Source organism: Neoarius graeffei, chromosome 7 (assembly GCF_027579695.1).
Source record: "Neoarius graeffei isolate fNeoGra1 chromosome 7, fNeoGra1.pri, whole genome shotgun sequence".
NCBI lineage: Eukaryota > Metazoa > Chordata > Actinopteri > Siluriformes > Ariidae > Neoarius > Neoarius graeffei.
The window spans coordinates 100629415-100644943 of record NC_083575.1 but is presented as its reverse complement, the minus strand read 5'-3'; the positions used below and the strand labels follow the sequence as shown (position 1 = coordinate 100644943).

The 15529-nt window shown below is 39.9% G+C and overlaps 1 long non-coding RNA gene across 1 annotated transcript; it reads right to left on the bottom strand.

Annotated features, from left to right (window-relative positions):
* Positions 1-718: 718 nt before the first annotated feature.
* LOC132889817 (uncharacterized) lies at positions 719-1199 on the bottom strand. Its single transcript, XR_009655099.1, has 3 exons — positions 1093-1199; positions 880-1001; positions 719-781 (listed from the first exon to the last, which is right to left on the bottom strand). It is a non-coding gene; the product is annotated as an uncharacterized LOC132889817 (long non-coding RNA).
* Between the last annotated feature and the right edge of the window lie 14330 nt (positions 1200-15529).

Genomic DNA, 15529 nt, shown 5'->3' with positions numbered 1-15529 from the left:
AAGGTTCACATACTTTTGCCACTCATAGATATGTAATATTGGATCATTTTCCTCAATCAATAAATGACCAGGGATAATATTTTTGTCTCATTTGTTTAACTGGGTTCTCTTTATCTACTTTTAGGACTTGTGTGAAAATCTGATGATGTTTTAGGTCACATTTATGCAGAAATATAGAAAATTCTAAAGGGTTCACGAACTTTCAAGCACCACTGTAAGACTTAATCAAGAAGTGAATGTGGGTGTCTCTGTTATTGTTTTCAAACATCTCCATTTTTGCTCTATCTACACTAAAATGCTACCCTGGAGTTTTCAAAATAAAATGGGGCCAGCAGCATTTCCAAAAGTCTCTGTTTTAGGGGCTCAAAAATTGTGGAGTAATGTGGATGTTAGGTGTAAGCATAGCAAAAGTGAAGCATTTTAAAACTAATATGTACTAATGTGGACATAGTCTTAACCATTGATCCACCACTGCTCAAGTGCTACTAGCTCTAACATTTGTGACCATCTGCTCATTTTACGATGAAATTTACTCCACCACTTTTCAGCCAAAACTGAAAATTCTGCTCATATTACTCAGTGTAATGAAACCATCCAGTTTAATGTATTGGCTCCAGCAGGGATAAATTTTGTAAAATTTTGAATCTTCTATTTCCTTCTTTAACAACATTATTTACAAATTTTAATCTGGACTTGAGATGCAGGAAGAAGGCACTTACCTGTAAGTTGCTCGTGGGAAGACAAATGGAGTACTACCTTTGACATTCAGAATATCATTCAACTAAAAAAAGAGGGGGTAGAAAGGTCTTAGTATTTTCTTAACTTATTATTTTACTGTGTAAAATAATTTTGTGATGGAGAACAATGGCTTACACATACCAGGCTGTTGATGGTGTTTTGGATTAAAGTATATGTTTCGTTCCTCAGCTGCACATCCTTGGAGATGGTCACATTGCTGATTCGGAACGCAAAGCTAATATTGTATGAGTTGTTGCCCATTTCTGAAAGGTAGGTAATGAACAAAATTATATACATTATATTTAATATATTTTAATTACAATTTAGGGATTGATTAATATAAAGGAGACTCACTCTGATAGGTGACATTCTGTATGCTCACAGGCTCATTCAGTTTTTGTGTTGCAAGATCTCGTGCTCTTCTGATCTTTGAGTCCAGGAAAGCATTAGCGGCTTGGAGAACATCAGCCTCACTCGGTACTTTGGCCAAGTTCTTAAAAACTAGACGAATGTATATCACAACATTCCCCAATCTGAAGTAGGAGAAAAGAAATGCTAAAATTAATGAAAAATAAATATAGAATGAGATTGGATTTAAATCAGAATAGTCAGGTCATTAGGTAAATGAGGGCCAATGAAGATTGAAAGATTAGAACAAAATAATAAAATCTTTCATTAAGTATATCTGAATATGCAGACAGTTAACACAAAGTGAAAATGCACTGACTAAAATTCTAACTAGAGAAATTAATATCAAGACACTTACACAGGTTTAAGGTCATTCAGGAAGGCTGCTGGTATTTTGGTGTCTCCATCTTGGAAATAGTACTCCATGTCACCATTAACCTGGTTCTTTGAACTCCTGTTAGGAGTTGAAAAAAGTATAAACATCACAATATAATTTACTTTACAATGAGAGAGTATTTTCCCAAAGGAGAAATGAATACTTATTTGAACTTACGTGAAAGAAAACTTATGGGGTGTGAATGGTTCTGCACCAGGTTTATTTAGAAGTGCATTTTGCTGGAGACAGAAAGATAAATAATTGTTTTAGTGCAAAATATAAAATATTGCAAAATAAAATATACAAAATATACAAAAATATTTGTATAATGATTTTTTTTGCTTACAGATAAAATGGGTTTCAAAGGCATTCAGATGAAGAAAATAGACTTCACATTATATTTTAAATTTCATCTCATCTCATTATCTCTAGCCGCTTTATCCTTCTACAGGGTCGCAGGCAAGCTGGAGCCTATCCCAGCTGACTACGGGTGAAAGGCGGGGTTCACCCTGGACAAGTCGCCAGGTCATCACAGGGCTGACACATAGACACAGACAACCATTCACACTCACATTCACACCTACGCTCAATTTAGAGTCACCAGTTAACCTAACCTGCATGTCTTTGGACTGTGGGGGAAACCGGAGCACCCGGAGGAAACCCACGCGGACACGGGGAGAACATGCAAACTCCACACAGAAAGGCCCTTACCGGCCCCGGGGCTCAAACCCAGGACCTTCTTGCTGTGAGGCGACAGCGCTAACCACTACACCACCGTGCCGCCATATTTTAAATTTGATTTTCAAAATTAATTTTAGGTGTAAATGTTAAGTGGACTTACAGTAAATGTTAATATACCACATGTATAAAGATACAATATGCTGTACTGCAATATATTCTGAACAGAAAAATATGTTTGTAACAGTCACCCCCTGCACTTCTCCTACCGACCACCAACCATATTTATGGAGTGTGTTTGATGTTTGCCATTGTGAAGTCTCTCCACTATCTCTGTTGTGCATTACTAAAGAATGGTTAAGGGTTTCATCATTATTTTGGGCCAAGTGTAATTTGTGTGTGTGTGTGTGTGTGTGTGTGTGTGTGTGTGTGTGTGTGTGTGTGAGTGTTCAGGGCCTCAGAGATTCATAATAACATCTTTCTGTTATGGGAAAGTTTTTGTTGGGGAAAACTGTGAGCCGAGTGTTTCTCATATTCAGAGAGGACAACACCATGTATGATGAAGCTTCTATAATAAAATCTTTCTCTCTCTATGTTTTGTGCCTGCTTGCAGTCTTTATTGAATGGGGAAAAAAAAGCTTACTTCACAATCTTACTTCACAATCTCACAATTACTAGCTATTTCCAGTTCCCTCGGTGCAGTCCCATGTATTTTTTTTTAATGATCTTGCTCTGCTTTTTTGTCTGTATCTGCCTTCTCATGTTTTTACCTTTGCTGATTACCCCACTGCTTAGAATGTTGTTTACTTAGAATGCTTAGATTACTTAGATTACTTATTACTTAGATTACTTATTACTGCTTAGAATGTTAGATTACTTAGAATGTTGTTATGCTCATAGTGATGTACACTCACAGCATTATTGATGATGCTCTTCACATGGTTGTAGGTATCATTCCTGTTGGCAGATTTCTCTGGCATGCTGATGCTACTGATGCTGAATGTGAATGTGACTGCATAAGAGGTGTCTGAAATTTCTGGTGAACAAATCAAAAGTGATTTAGAATAGCTGATAAACTTTGTGGTGATGAGACAGTAATTTGTACATGATGTAATTGTGTTAATGGTAAAGAAAACATACTTTCATAAGTGAAGTTCAACACTTTTACAGAGTCATTGAGATGTAGGAGTCGAGCACTCAGAAGAGTCTGGGTTGTAGTAAGAACCAAACTCTCACTGGGAACAGAAGAGGAGGAACTGAAGACCATCCTGGTCTGAACCACAGCTGAACCAACTCTGAAAAGACCAAGGGTTATAAATTTTCCTAAACAGATTTCAGCCTGAATATTTAATTCTTTATTCATATATAGAAGATACCTACATTACTGCGGGAGTTGTATTTATATTTCTAGTGATTACAAGTGGAGTTGATTCCTCAGTTTTAGCTGCTGGAGTAGGTGTAGGCCCAGTTGTGTCTGCTCTTGTAGACTGTGTAGTTATTGCAGCCTGTGATATGTATACAGTTCCACTGGTCGATTCTGTTATTAGTGTTGTAGTTGATGGTACAGTTGTAGTTGTTGTTTTTCCCTGTCTAGTTGTTGGTTCCTCAATTAGAGTAGGTGAAAATAGAGTAGTTGAAGATGCAGTTGCTTCTGAAATTGTTGGTTCTGTGTTTTTTTTAGCCTGTGTTGTAAATACAGTGGGAGCAGTCAATTCTGTTTTTTGTGTTGTAGTCAATGGTACAGCTGCAGGAGTACTTGATTGCCCTGTAGGTGTTGATTCTTCAACTGTAGTAAATTTTTCAGCTGTTTTAACTGTGGTTGTAGTAGCTTGTGGTGTGGATATGGAGGTAATGGGTAATATTGTTGTTGGGGGTGTAGTTGACAGAACATTTGTAGTGGTGGCTGTTGCCTTTGTAGTTACTCTTTCATTAATCATAGTAGTTGGAGATAGAGTATTGACAGAGGCTGTAGTTTCTGTTGTGGTTGGTGCTGTGGTTGCTGTAGCTTTGGTTGTGTACACAGTAGTAGTGGTCAAATCAGTTGACATTGTAGCTGATGATCCAATTGCTGTACCAGTTGTTGTTTCTGTAGCTGTTGGTTCGTCAAGTTTAGGGCTTTGAGATACAGTATTTGCAGAAGCCATTGTTTCTGTTGTTGGTGCTGTGGTTGCTATAGCTTGTGTTGTGTACATAGTACTCGTGGTCAATTCAGTTGGCATTGAAGTTGAGGATCCACTTGTTGTACCAGTCGTTGCTTCTGTAGCTGTTGCTTCGTCAAGTTTAGGGCTTTGAGATACACTATTTGCAGAGGCTGTTGTTTCTGTTGTTGGTGCTGTGGTTGCTATAGCTTGGTTTGTGAAAACACTACTCATGGTCAATTCAGTTGGCACTGTACTTGATGATCCACTTGCTATTCCAGTTGCTGTTTCAGTAATGGTTGATTCCTCAAGTTTAGAGCTTTGAGACAGAGTATTTGAAGTGCCAGGTGTTTCTGTTGTTGGTGATGTTGTACTTGCTGTAGTTTGTGCTGTGTACACAGTAGAAGTGGTCAATTCAGTTGGGGTTGTAGGTGATGGTACACTTGTACTAGCTGGTAGATTTGATGTTGTTAGTTCCTGAAGTGTCAAAGATGGAGATAGAGTACGATTAGCAGCAGATGTTTCTGCTGTGGTTGGGCTTGTTGTTTCGGCAGCTTGTGTTGTATGCAATGTAGAAGTGGTCAATTCAGTTGGTGATGGAGTTGATCGTACAGTAGATTGACTAGTTATTTCTTCTGTTGTTGTTAGTTCATCCACTGTAGAACTTTGAGATGGAATACTTGTAGCTGCAATTGTTTCGGCTGTTGATGGGCTTGTGGATTCTGCAGCTTGTGGTGTGTACAAAGTAGATGTTGTCAATTCAGTTGGGGTTGTAGGTGATGGAATACTTGAACTTGCTGTTGCTTCTATAGTTGTTATTAACTCAAGTGTAGTACTTTGAGATACAGTATTTGTAGCCACAGTTGTTTCTGCTGTTGATGGTCTTGTGGTTTCTGCAGCTTGTGTTGTGTACAAAGAAGAAGTGGTCAATTCAGTTGGTGTTGTAGGTGATGGTATACTTGTCCTAGTTGTTGATTCTGTAGTTGTTAGAACCTCAAATATAGTACTTTGAGATAGACGACTTGTAGCCACAGTTGTTTCTGCTGTGGTTGGGTTTGTGGTTTCTGCAGCTTGTGTTGTGTACAAAGTAGAGGTGGTCAGTTCAGTTGGTGTTGTAGTTGATGGTACACTTGTACTAGCTGGTGCTTCTGTAGTTGCTAGTAGCTCAAATGTAGTACTTTGAGATTGAGTACTTGTAGCCGCAGTTGTTTCTGCTGTGGTTGGGCTTGTGGTTTCTGCAGCTTGTGTTGTGTGCAATGTAGAAATGGTCATTTCAGTTGGTGTTGTAGATGATAGGTCAGTTGTTTGACGAGTTGTTTCTTCTGTTGTTGTTGGTTCAGACATTGTCGTACTTTGAGAAAGAGGACTTGTAGTCCGTGTTGTTTCTGCTGTTGATGGGCTTGTGGTTTCTGCTGCTTGTGTTGTGTACAAAGTAGAAGGGGCCAATTCAGTTGGTGTTGGAGTTGATAGTACAGTTGTTTGACTTGTTGTTTCTTCTGTTGTTGTTAGTTCATCCACTGTCGTACTTTGAGAGTGAGTACTTGTAGCAGCAGTTGTTTCTGCTGTGGTTGGGCTAGTGGTTTCTGCAGCTTGTGTTGTGTGTAATGTAGAAGTGGCCAATTCAGTTGGTGTTGTAGATGATAGGTCAGTTGTTTGACTCATTGTTACTTCTGTTGTTGTTAGTTCATCCACTGTAGAACTTTGAGAAAGAGGACTTGTAGTCGACGTTGTTTCTGCTGTTCTTGGGTTTGTCGTTACTGCAGCTTGTGTTGTGTACAAAGTAGAAGAGGTCAATTCAGTTGGTGTTGTAGTTGATAGTACAGTTGTTTGACTTGTTCTCTCTTCTGTTGTTATTAGCTCAAATGTAGTACTTTGAGATCGAGTACTTGTAGCCGCAGTTGTTTCTGATGTTGATGTGCTTGTGGTTTCTGCAGCTTGTGTTTTGTACAAAGTAGAAGTGGCCAATTCAGTTGGTGTTGTTGTTGATAGTACAGTTGTTTGACTTGTTGTTTCTTCTGTTGTTGTTAATTCATCCACTGTCGTACTTTGAGAAAGAGGACTTGTAGTCCGTGTTGTTTCTGCTGTTGATGGGCTTGTGGTTTCTGCAGCTTGTGTTGTGTACAAAGTAGAAGTTGCCAATTCACTTGGTGTTGTAGTTGCTAGTACAGTTGTTTGACGAGTTGTTTCTTCTGTTGTTGTTAGTTCATCCACTGTCGTACTCTGAGATTGAGAACTTGTAGCCACAATTGTTTCTGCTGTGGTTGGGCTTGTGGTTTCTGCAGCTTGTGTTGTGTACAAAGTAGAAGTGTCCAATTCAGTTGATGTTGGAGTTGATAGTACAGTTGTTTGACTTGTTGTTTCTTCTGTTGTCGTTAGTTCATACACTGTCGTACTCTGAGATTTAGTACTTGTAGCAGCAGTTGTTTCTGCTGTGGTTGGGCTTGTAGATTCTCCAGCTTGTGTTGTGTGCAATGTAGAAGTGATCATTTCAGTTGGTGTTGTAGTTGATGGTACACTTGTACTAGCTGTTGCTTCTGTAGTTGTTATTAACTCATGTGTAGTACTTTTAGATTGAGTACTTGTAGCCATTGTTGCTTCTGCTGTTGTTGGGATTGTGGTTTCTGCAGCTTGTGTTGTGTACAATGTAGAAATGGCCAATTCAGTTGGTGTTGTAGATGATAGTACAGTTGTTTGACTTGTTGTTTCTTCTATTGTTGTTATTAGCTCAACTGTATTACTTTGAGAGAGAGTACTTGTAGCCGCAGTTGTTTCTGCTGTGGTTGGGCTTGTGGTTTCTGCAGCTTGTGTTGTGTGCAATGTAGAAGTGATCATTTCAGTTGTTGTTGACGATGATAGGTCAGGTGTTTGACTCATTGTTTCTTCTTTTGTTGTTAATTCATCCACTTTCGTACTTTGAGAAAGAGGACTTGTAGTCCGTGTTGTTTCTGCTGTTGATGTGCTTGTGGTTTCTGCAGCTTGTGTTGTGTACAAAGTAGAAGTGGTCAGTTCAGTTGGTGTTGTATTTGATGGTATACTTGTACTAGCTGTTGCTTCTATTGTTGTTAGTAGCTCATCTGTAGTACTTTGAGAGAGAGTACTTGTAGCCACAGTTGTTTCTGCTGTGGTTGGGCTTGTGGTTTCTGCAGCTTGTTTTGTGTACAAAGTAGAAGTTGCCAATTCACTTGGTGTTGTAGTTGATAGTACAGTTGTTTGACTTGTTGTTTCTTCTGTTGTTGTTAGTTCATCCACTGTCATACTTTGAGATTGAGTAATTGTTGCAGCAGTTGTTTCTGCTGTGGTTGGGCTTGTGGTTTCTGCAGCTTGTGTTGTGTGCAATGTAGAAGTGGCCAATTCGGGTGGTGTTGTAGATGATAGTACAGTTGTTTGGCTTGTTCTTTCTTCTGTTGTTGTTATTAGATGAAGTGTAGTACTTTGAGATCGACTACTTGGAGCCACAGTTGTTTCTGCTGTGGTTGGGCTTGTGGTTTCTGCAGCTTGTGTTGTGTGCAAAGTAGAAGTGGTCATTTCAGTTGTTGTTGAAGATGATAGGTCAGCTGTTTGACTCATTGTTTCTTCTTTTGTTGTTAATTCATCCACTGTCGTACTTTGAGAAAGAGGACTTGTAGTCCGTAATGTTTCTGCTGTTGATGGGCTTGTGGATTCTGCAGCTTGTGTTGTGTACAAAGTAGAAGTGGCCAATTCAGTTGGTGTTGGAGTTGATAGTACAGTTGTTTGACTTGTTGTTTCTTCTGTTGTTGTTAGTTCATCCACTGTCGTACTTTGAGATTGAGTACTTGTAGCAGCAGTTGTTTCTGCTGTGGTTGGGCTTGTGGTTTCTGCAGCTTGTGTTATGTGCAATGTAGAAGTGGCCAATTCAGTTGGTGTTGTAGATGATAGTACAGTTGTTTGATTTGTTCTTTCTTCTGTTGTTGTTATTAGGTCAACTGTAGTACTTTGAGATCGATTACTTGTAGCCACAGTTGTTTCTGCTGTGGTTGGGGTTGTGGTTTCAGCAGCTTGTGTTGTGTACAAAGTAGAAGTTGCCAATTCAGTGGGTGTTGTATTTGATGGTACACTTGTACTAGCTGTTGCTTCTGTTGTTGTTAGTAGATCATCTGTAGCACTTTGAGAGAGAGTACTTGTAGCCCCAGTTGTTTCTGCTGTGGTTGGACTTGTCGTTTCTGCAGCTTGTGTTGTGTACAAAGTAGAAGTTGCCAATTCACTTGGTGTTGTAGTTGATCGTACAGTTGTTTGACTTGTTGTTTCTTCTGTTGTTGTTAGTTCATCCACTGGCGTACTCTGAGATTGAGTAATTGTAGCCACAGTTGTTTCTGCTGTGGTTGGGCTTGTGGTTTCTGCAGAATGTGTTGTGTACAAAGTAGAAGTGGCCAATTCAGTTGGTGTTGGAGTTGATAGTACAGTTGTTTGACTTGTTGTTTCTTCTGTTGTCGTTAGTTCATGCACTGTCGTACATTGAGATTGAGTACTTGTAGCAGCAGTTGTTTCTGCTGTGGTTGGGCTTGTAGTTTCTGCAGCTTGTGTTGTGTGCAATGTAGAAGTGGTTATTTCAGTTGGTGTTGTAGTTGATGGTACACTTGTACTAGCTGTTGCTTCTGTAGTTGTTATTAACTCATGTGTAGTACTTTTAGATTGAGTACTTGTAGCCATTGTTGCTTCTGCTGTTGATGGTCTTGTGGTTTCTGCAGCATGTGTTGTGTGCAATGTAGAAATGGTCATTTCAGTTGGTTTTGTAGATGATAGGTAAGTTGTTTGACGAGTTGTTTCTTCTGTTGTTGTTGGTTCAGTCATTGTCGTACTTTGAGAAAGAGGACTTGTAGTCCGTGTTGTTTCTGCTGTTGATGGGCTTGTGGTTTCTGCTGCTTGTGTTGTGTACAAAGTAGAAGTGATCAATTCAGTTGGTGTTGTAGTTGATGGTACACTTGTACTAGATGTTGATTCTGTAGTTGTTAGTAGCTCAACTGTAGTACTTTGAGAAAGAGTACTTGTAGCCGCAGTTGTTTCTGCTGTGGTTGGGCTTGTGGTTTCTGCAGCTTGTGTTGTGTACAAAGTAGAAGGGGCCAATTCAGTTGGTGTTGGAGTTGATAGTACAGTTGTTTGACTTGTTGTTTCTTCTGTTGTTGTTAGTTCATCCACTGTCGTACTCTGAGATCGAGTACTTGTAGCAGCAGTTGTTTCTGCTGTGGTTGGGCTTGTGGTTTCTGCAGCTTGTGTCGTGTGCAATGTAGAAGTGATCATTTCAGTTGTTGTTGACGATGATAGGTCAGGTGTTTGACTCATTGTTTCTTCTTTTGTTGTTAATTCATCCACTTTCGTACTTTGAGAAAGAGGACTTGTAGTCCGTGTTGTTTCTGCTGTTGATGTGCTTGTGGTTTCTGCAGCTTTTGTTGTGTACAAAGTAGAAGTGGTCAGTTCAGTTGGTGTTGTATTTGATGGTATACTTGTACTAGCTGTTGCTTCTATTGTTGTTAGTAGCTCATCTGTAGTACTTTGAGAGAGAGTACTTGTAGCCACAGTTGTTTCTGCTGTGGTTGGGCTTGTGGTTTCTGCAGCTTGTTTTGTGTACAAAGTAGAAGTTGCCAATTCACTTGGTGTTGTAGTTGATAGTACAGTTGTTTGACTTGTTGTTTCTTCTGTTGTTGTTAGTTCATCCACTGTCATACTTTGAGATTGAGTAATTGTTGCAGCAGTTGTTTCTGCTGTGGTTGGGCTTGTGGTTTCTGCAGCTTGTGTTGTGTGCAATGTAGAAGTGGCCATTTCAGTTGGTGTTGTAGATGATAGTACAGTTGTTTGGCTTGTTCTTTCTTCTGTTGTTGTTATTAGATGAAGTGTAGTACTTTGAGATCGACTACTTGGAGCCACAGTTGTTTCTGCTGTGGTTGGGATTGTGGTTTCTGCAGCTTGTGTTGTGTGCAAAGTAGAAGTGGTCATTTCAGTTGTTGTTGAAGATGATAGGTCAGCTGTTTGACTCATTGTTTCTTCTTTTGTTGTTAATTCATCCACTGTCGTACTTTGAGAAAGAGGACTTGTCGTCCGTAATGTTTCTGCTGTTGATGGGCTTGTGGATTCTGCAGCTTGTGTTGTGTACAAAGTAGAAGTGGCCAATTCAGTTGGTGTTGGAGTTGATAGTACAGTTGTTTGACTTGTTGTTTCTTCTGTTGTTGTTAGTTCATCCACTGTCGTACTTTGAGATTGAGTACTTGTAGCAGCAGTTGTTTCTGCTGTGGTTGGGCTTGTGGTTTCTGCAGCTTGTGTTGTGTGCAATGTAGAAGTGGCCAATTCAGTTGGTGTTGTAGATGATAGTACAGTTGTTTGATTTGTTCTTTCTTCTGTTGTTGTTATTAGGTCAACTGTAGTACTTTGAGATCGATTACTTGTAGCCACAGTTGTTTCTGCTGTGGTTGGGGTTGTGGTTTCAGCAGCTTGTGTTGTGTACAAAGTAGAAGTTGCCAATTCAGTGGGTGTTGTATTTGATGGTACACTTGTACTAGCTGTTGCTTCTGTTGTTGTTAGTAGATCATCTGTAGCACTTTGAGAGAGAGAACTTGTAGCCCCAGTTGTTTCTGCTGTGGTTGGACTTGTCGTTTCTGCAGCTTGTGTTGTGTACAAAGTAGAAGTTGCCAATTCACTTGGTGTTGTAGTTGATCGTACAGTTGTTTGACTTGTTGTTTCTTCTGTTGTTGTTAGTTCATCCACTGTCGTACTCTGAGATTGAGTAATTGTAGCAGCAGTTGTTTCTGCTGTGGTTGGGCTTGTAGTTTCTGCAGCTTGTGTTGTGTGCAATGTAGAAGTGGTTATTTCAGTTGGTGTTGTAGTTGATGGTACACTTGTACTAGCTGTTGCTTCTGTTGTTGTTAGTAGATCATCTGTAGCACTTTGAGAGAGAGAACTTGTAGCCCCAGTTGTTTCTGCTGTGGTTGGGCTTGTGGTTTCTGCAGAATGTGTTGTGTACAAAGTAGAAGTTGCCAATTCACTTGGTGTTGTAGTTGATAGTACAGTTGTTTGACTTGTTGTTTCTTCTGTTGTCGTTAGTTCATGCACTGTCGTACATTGAGATTGAGTACTTGTAGCAGCAGTTGTTTCTGCTGTGGTTGGGCTTGTAGTTTCTGCAGCTTTTGTTGTGTGCAATGTAGAAGTGGTTATTTCAGTTGGTGTTGTAGTTGATGGTACACTTGTACTAGCTGTTGCTTCTGTAGTTGTTATTAACTCATGTGTAGTACTTTTAGATTGAGTACTTGTAGCCATTGTTGCTTCTGCTGTTGATGGTCTTGTGGTTTCTGCAGCATGTGTTGTGTGCAATGTAGAAATGGTCATTTCAGTTGGTTTTGTAGATGATAGGTAAGTTGTTTGACGAGTTGTTTCTTCTGTTGTTGTTGGTTCAGTCATTGTCGTACTTTGAGAAAGAGGACTTGTAGTCCGTGTTGTTTCTGCTGTTGATGGGCTTGTGGTTTCTGCTGCTTGTGTTGTGTACAAAGTAGAAGTGATCAATTCAGTTGGTGTTGTAGTTGATGGTACACTTGTACTAGATGTTGATTCTGTAGTTGTTAGTAGCTCAACTGTAGTACTTTGAGAAAGAGTACTTGTAGCCGCAGTTGTTTCTGCTGTGGTGGGGCTTGTGGTTTGTGCAGCTTGTGTTGTGTACAAAGTAGAAGGGGCCAATTCAGTTGGTGTTGGAGTTGATAGTACAGTTGTTTGACTTGTTGTTTCTTCTGTTGTTGTTAGTTCATCCACTGTCGTACTCTGAGATCGAGTACTTGTAGCAGCAGTTGTTTCTGCTGTGGTTGGGCTAGTGGTTTCTGCAGCTTGTGTCGTGTGCAATGTAGAAGTGGCCAATTCAGTTGGTGTTGTAGATGATAGGTCAGTTGTTTGACTCATTGTTACTTCTGTTGTTGTTAGTTCATCCACTGTAGAACTTTGAGAAAGAGGACTTGTAGTCGACGTTGTTTCTGCTGTTCTTGGGTTTGTCGTTACTGCAGCTTGTGTTGTGAACAATGTAGAAGAGGTCAATTCAGTTGGTGTTGTAGTTGATAGTACAGTTGTTTGACTTGTTCTCTCTTCTGTTGTTATTAGCTCAAATGTAGTACTTTGAGATCGAGTACTTGTAGCCGCAGTTGTTTCTGATGTTGATGGGCTTGTGGTTTCTGCAGCTTGTGTTATGTACAAAGTAGAAGTGGCCAATTCAGTTGGTGTTGTTGTTGATAGTACAGTTGTTTGACTTGTTGTTTCTTCTGTTGTTGTTAATTCATCCACTGTCGTACTTTGAGAAAGAGGACTTGTAGTCCGTGTTGTTTCTGCTGTTGATGGGCTTGTGGTTTCTGCAGCTTGTGTTGTGTACAAAGTAGAAGTTGCCAATTCACTTGGTGTTGTAGTTGCTAGTACAGTTGTTTGACTTGTTGGTTCTTCTGTTGTCGTTAGTTCATCCACTGTCATACTTTGAGATTTAGTACTTGTAGCAGCAGTTGTTTCTGCTGTGGTTGGGCTTGTAGTTTCTGCAGCTTGTGTTGTGTGCAATGTAGAAGTGATTATTTCAGTTGGTGTTGTAGTTGATGGTACACTTGTACTAGCTGTTGCTTCTGTAGTTGTTATTAACTCATGTGTAGTACTTTTAGATTGAGTACTTGTAGCCATTGTTGCTTCTGCTGTTGATGGGCTTGTGGTTTCTGCAGCTTGTGTTGTGTACACAGTAGAAGTGGTCAATTCAGTTGGTGTTGTAGATGATAGTACAGTTGTTTGACTTGTTGTTTCTTCTATTGTTGTTATTAGCTCAACTGTATTACTTTGAGACAGAGTACTTGTAGCCGCAGTTGTTTCTGCTGTGGTTGGGCTTGTGGTTTCTGCAGCTTGTGTTGTGTGCAATGTAGAAGTGATCATTTCAGTTGTTGACGATGATAGGTCAGTTGTTTGGCTCATTGTTTCTTGTTTTGTTGGTAATTCATCCACTTTCGTACTTTGAGAAAGAGGACTTGTAGTCCGTGTTGTTTCTGCTGTTGATGTGCTTGTGGTTTCTGCAGCTTTTGTTGTGTACAAAGTAGAAGTGGTCAGTTCAGTTGGTGTTGTATTTGATTGTATACTTGTACTAGCTGTTGCTTCTGTAGTTGTTAGTAGCTCAACTGTAGAACTTTGAGAGAGAGTACTTGTAGCCACAGTTGTTTCTGCTGTGGTTGGGCTTGTGGTTTCTGCAGCTTGTTTTGTGTGCAAAGTAGAAGTTGCCAATTCACTTGGTGTTGTAGTTGATAGTACAGTTGTTTGACTTGTTGTTTCTTCTGTTGTTGTTAGTTCATCCACTGTCGTACTCTGAGATTGAGTACTTGTAGCCACAGTTGTTTCTGCTGTGGTGGGGCTTGTGGTTTCTGCAGCTTGTTTTGTGTACAAACTAGAAGTTGCCAATTCACTTGGTGTTGTAGTTGCTAGTACAGTTGTTTGACGAGATCTTTCTTCTGTTGTTGTTAGTTCATCCACTGTCGTACTCTGAGATTGAGTACTTGTAGCCACAGTTGTTTCTGCTGTGGTTGGGCTTGTGGTTTCTACAGAATGTGTTGTGTACAAAGTAGAAGTGGCCAATTCAGTTGGTGTTGGAGTTGATAGTACAGTTGTTTGACTTGTTGTTTCTTCTGTTTTCATTAGATCATCCACTTTCGTACTTTGAGATTGAGTACTTGTAGCAGCAGTTGTTTCTGCTGTGGTTGGGCTTGTAGTTTCTGCAGCTTGTGTTGTGTGCAATGTAGAAGTGGTTATTTCAGTTGGTGTTGTTGTTGATGGTACACTTGTACTAGCTGTTGCTTCTGTAGTTGATATTAACTCATGTGTAGTACTTTTAGATAGAGTACTTGTAGCCATTGTTGCTTCTGCTGTTGATGGGCTTGTGGTTTCTGCAGCTTGTGTTGTGTACAAAGAAGTTTTCAATTCAGTTGGTGTTGTAGATGATAGGTCAGTTGTTGGACGAGTTGTTTCTTCTGTTGTTGTTAGTTCATCCATTGTCGTACTTTGAGAAAGAGTACTTGTAAACCATGTTGTTTCTGCTGTTGATGTGCTTGTGGTTTCTGCTGCTTCTGTTGTGTACAAAGTAGAAGTTTTCAATTCAGTTGGTGTTGTATTTGATGGTACACTTGTACTAGCTGTTGCTCCTGTAGTTGTTAGTAGCTGAACGATAGTACTTTGAGATCGAGTACTTGTAGCCGCAGTTGTTTCTGCTGTGGTTGGGCTTGTGGTTTCTGCAGCTTGTGTTGTGTGCAATGTAGAAGTGTTCATTTCAGTTGGTGTTGTAGATGATAGGTCAGATGTTTGACGAGTTGTTTCTTCTGTTGTTGTTAGTTCATCCATTGTCGTACTTTGAGAAAGAGTACTCTTAAACCATGTTGTTTCTGCTGTTGATGTGCTTGTGGTTTCTGCTGCTTCTTTTGTGTACAAAATAGAAGTGGTCATTTCAGTTGGTGTTGTATTTAATGGTATACTTGTACTAGCTGTTGATTCTGTAGTTGTTCGTAGCTCACCTGTAGTACTTTGAGATCGAGTACTTGTAGCCGCAGTTGTTTCTGCTGTTGATGAGCTTGTGGTTTCTGCAGCTTGTGTTGTGTACAAAGTAGACGTGGCCAATTCAGTTGGTGTTGGAGTTGATAGTACAGTTGTTTGACTTGTTGTTTCTTCTGTTGTTGTTAGTTCATCCACTGTCGTACATTGAGATCGAGTACTTGTAGCAGCAGTTGTTTCTGCTGTTGTTGGGCTAGTGGTTTCTGCAGCTTGTGTTGTGTGCAATGTAGAAGTGGCCAATTCAGTTGGTGTTGTGGATGATAGGTCAGTTGTTTGAGTCATTGTAACTTCTGTTGTTGTTAGTTCATCCAGTATAGTACTTTGAGAAAGAGGACTTGTAGTCTGTGTTGTTTCTGCTGTTGATGTGCTTGTGGTTTCTGCAGCTTGACTTGTGTACAAAGTAGAAGTGGTCAATTCAATTGGTGTTGTAGTTGATCGTACAGTTGTTTGACTTGTTGTTTGTTCTGTTGTTGTTATTAGCTCAACTGTATTACTTTGAGAGAGAGTACTTGTAGCCGCAGTTGTTTCTGCTGTGGTTGGGCTTGTGGTTTCTGCAGCTTGTGTTGTGTGCAATGTAGAAGTGGCCAAATCAGTTGGTGTTGTAGATGATAGTACAGTTGTTTGGCTTGTTCTTTCTTCTAATGTT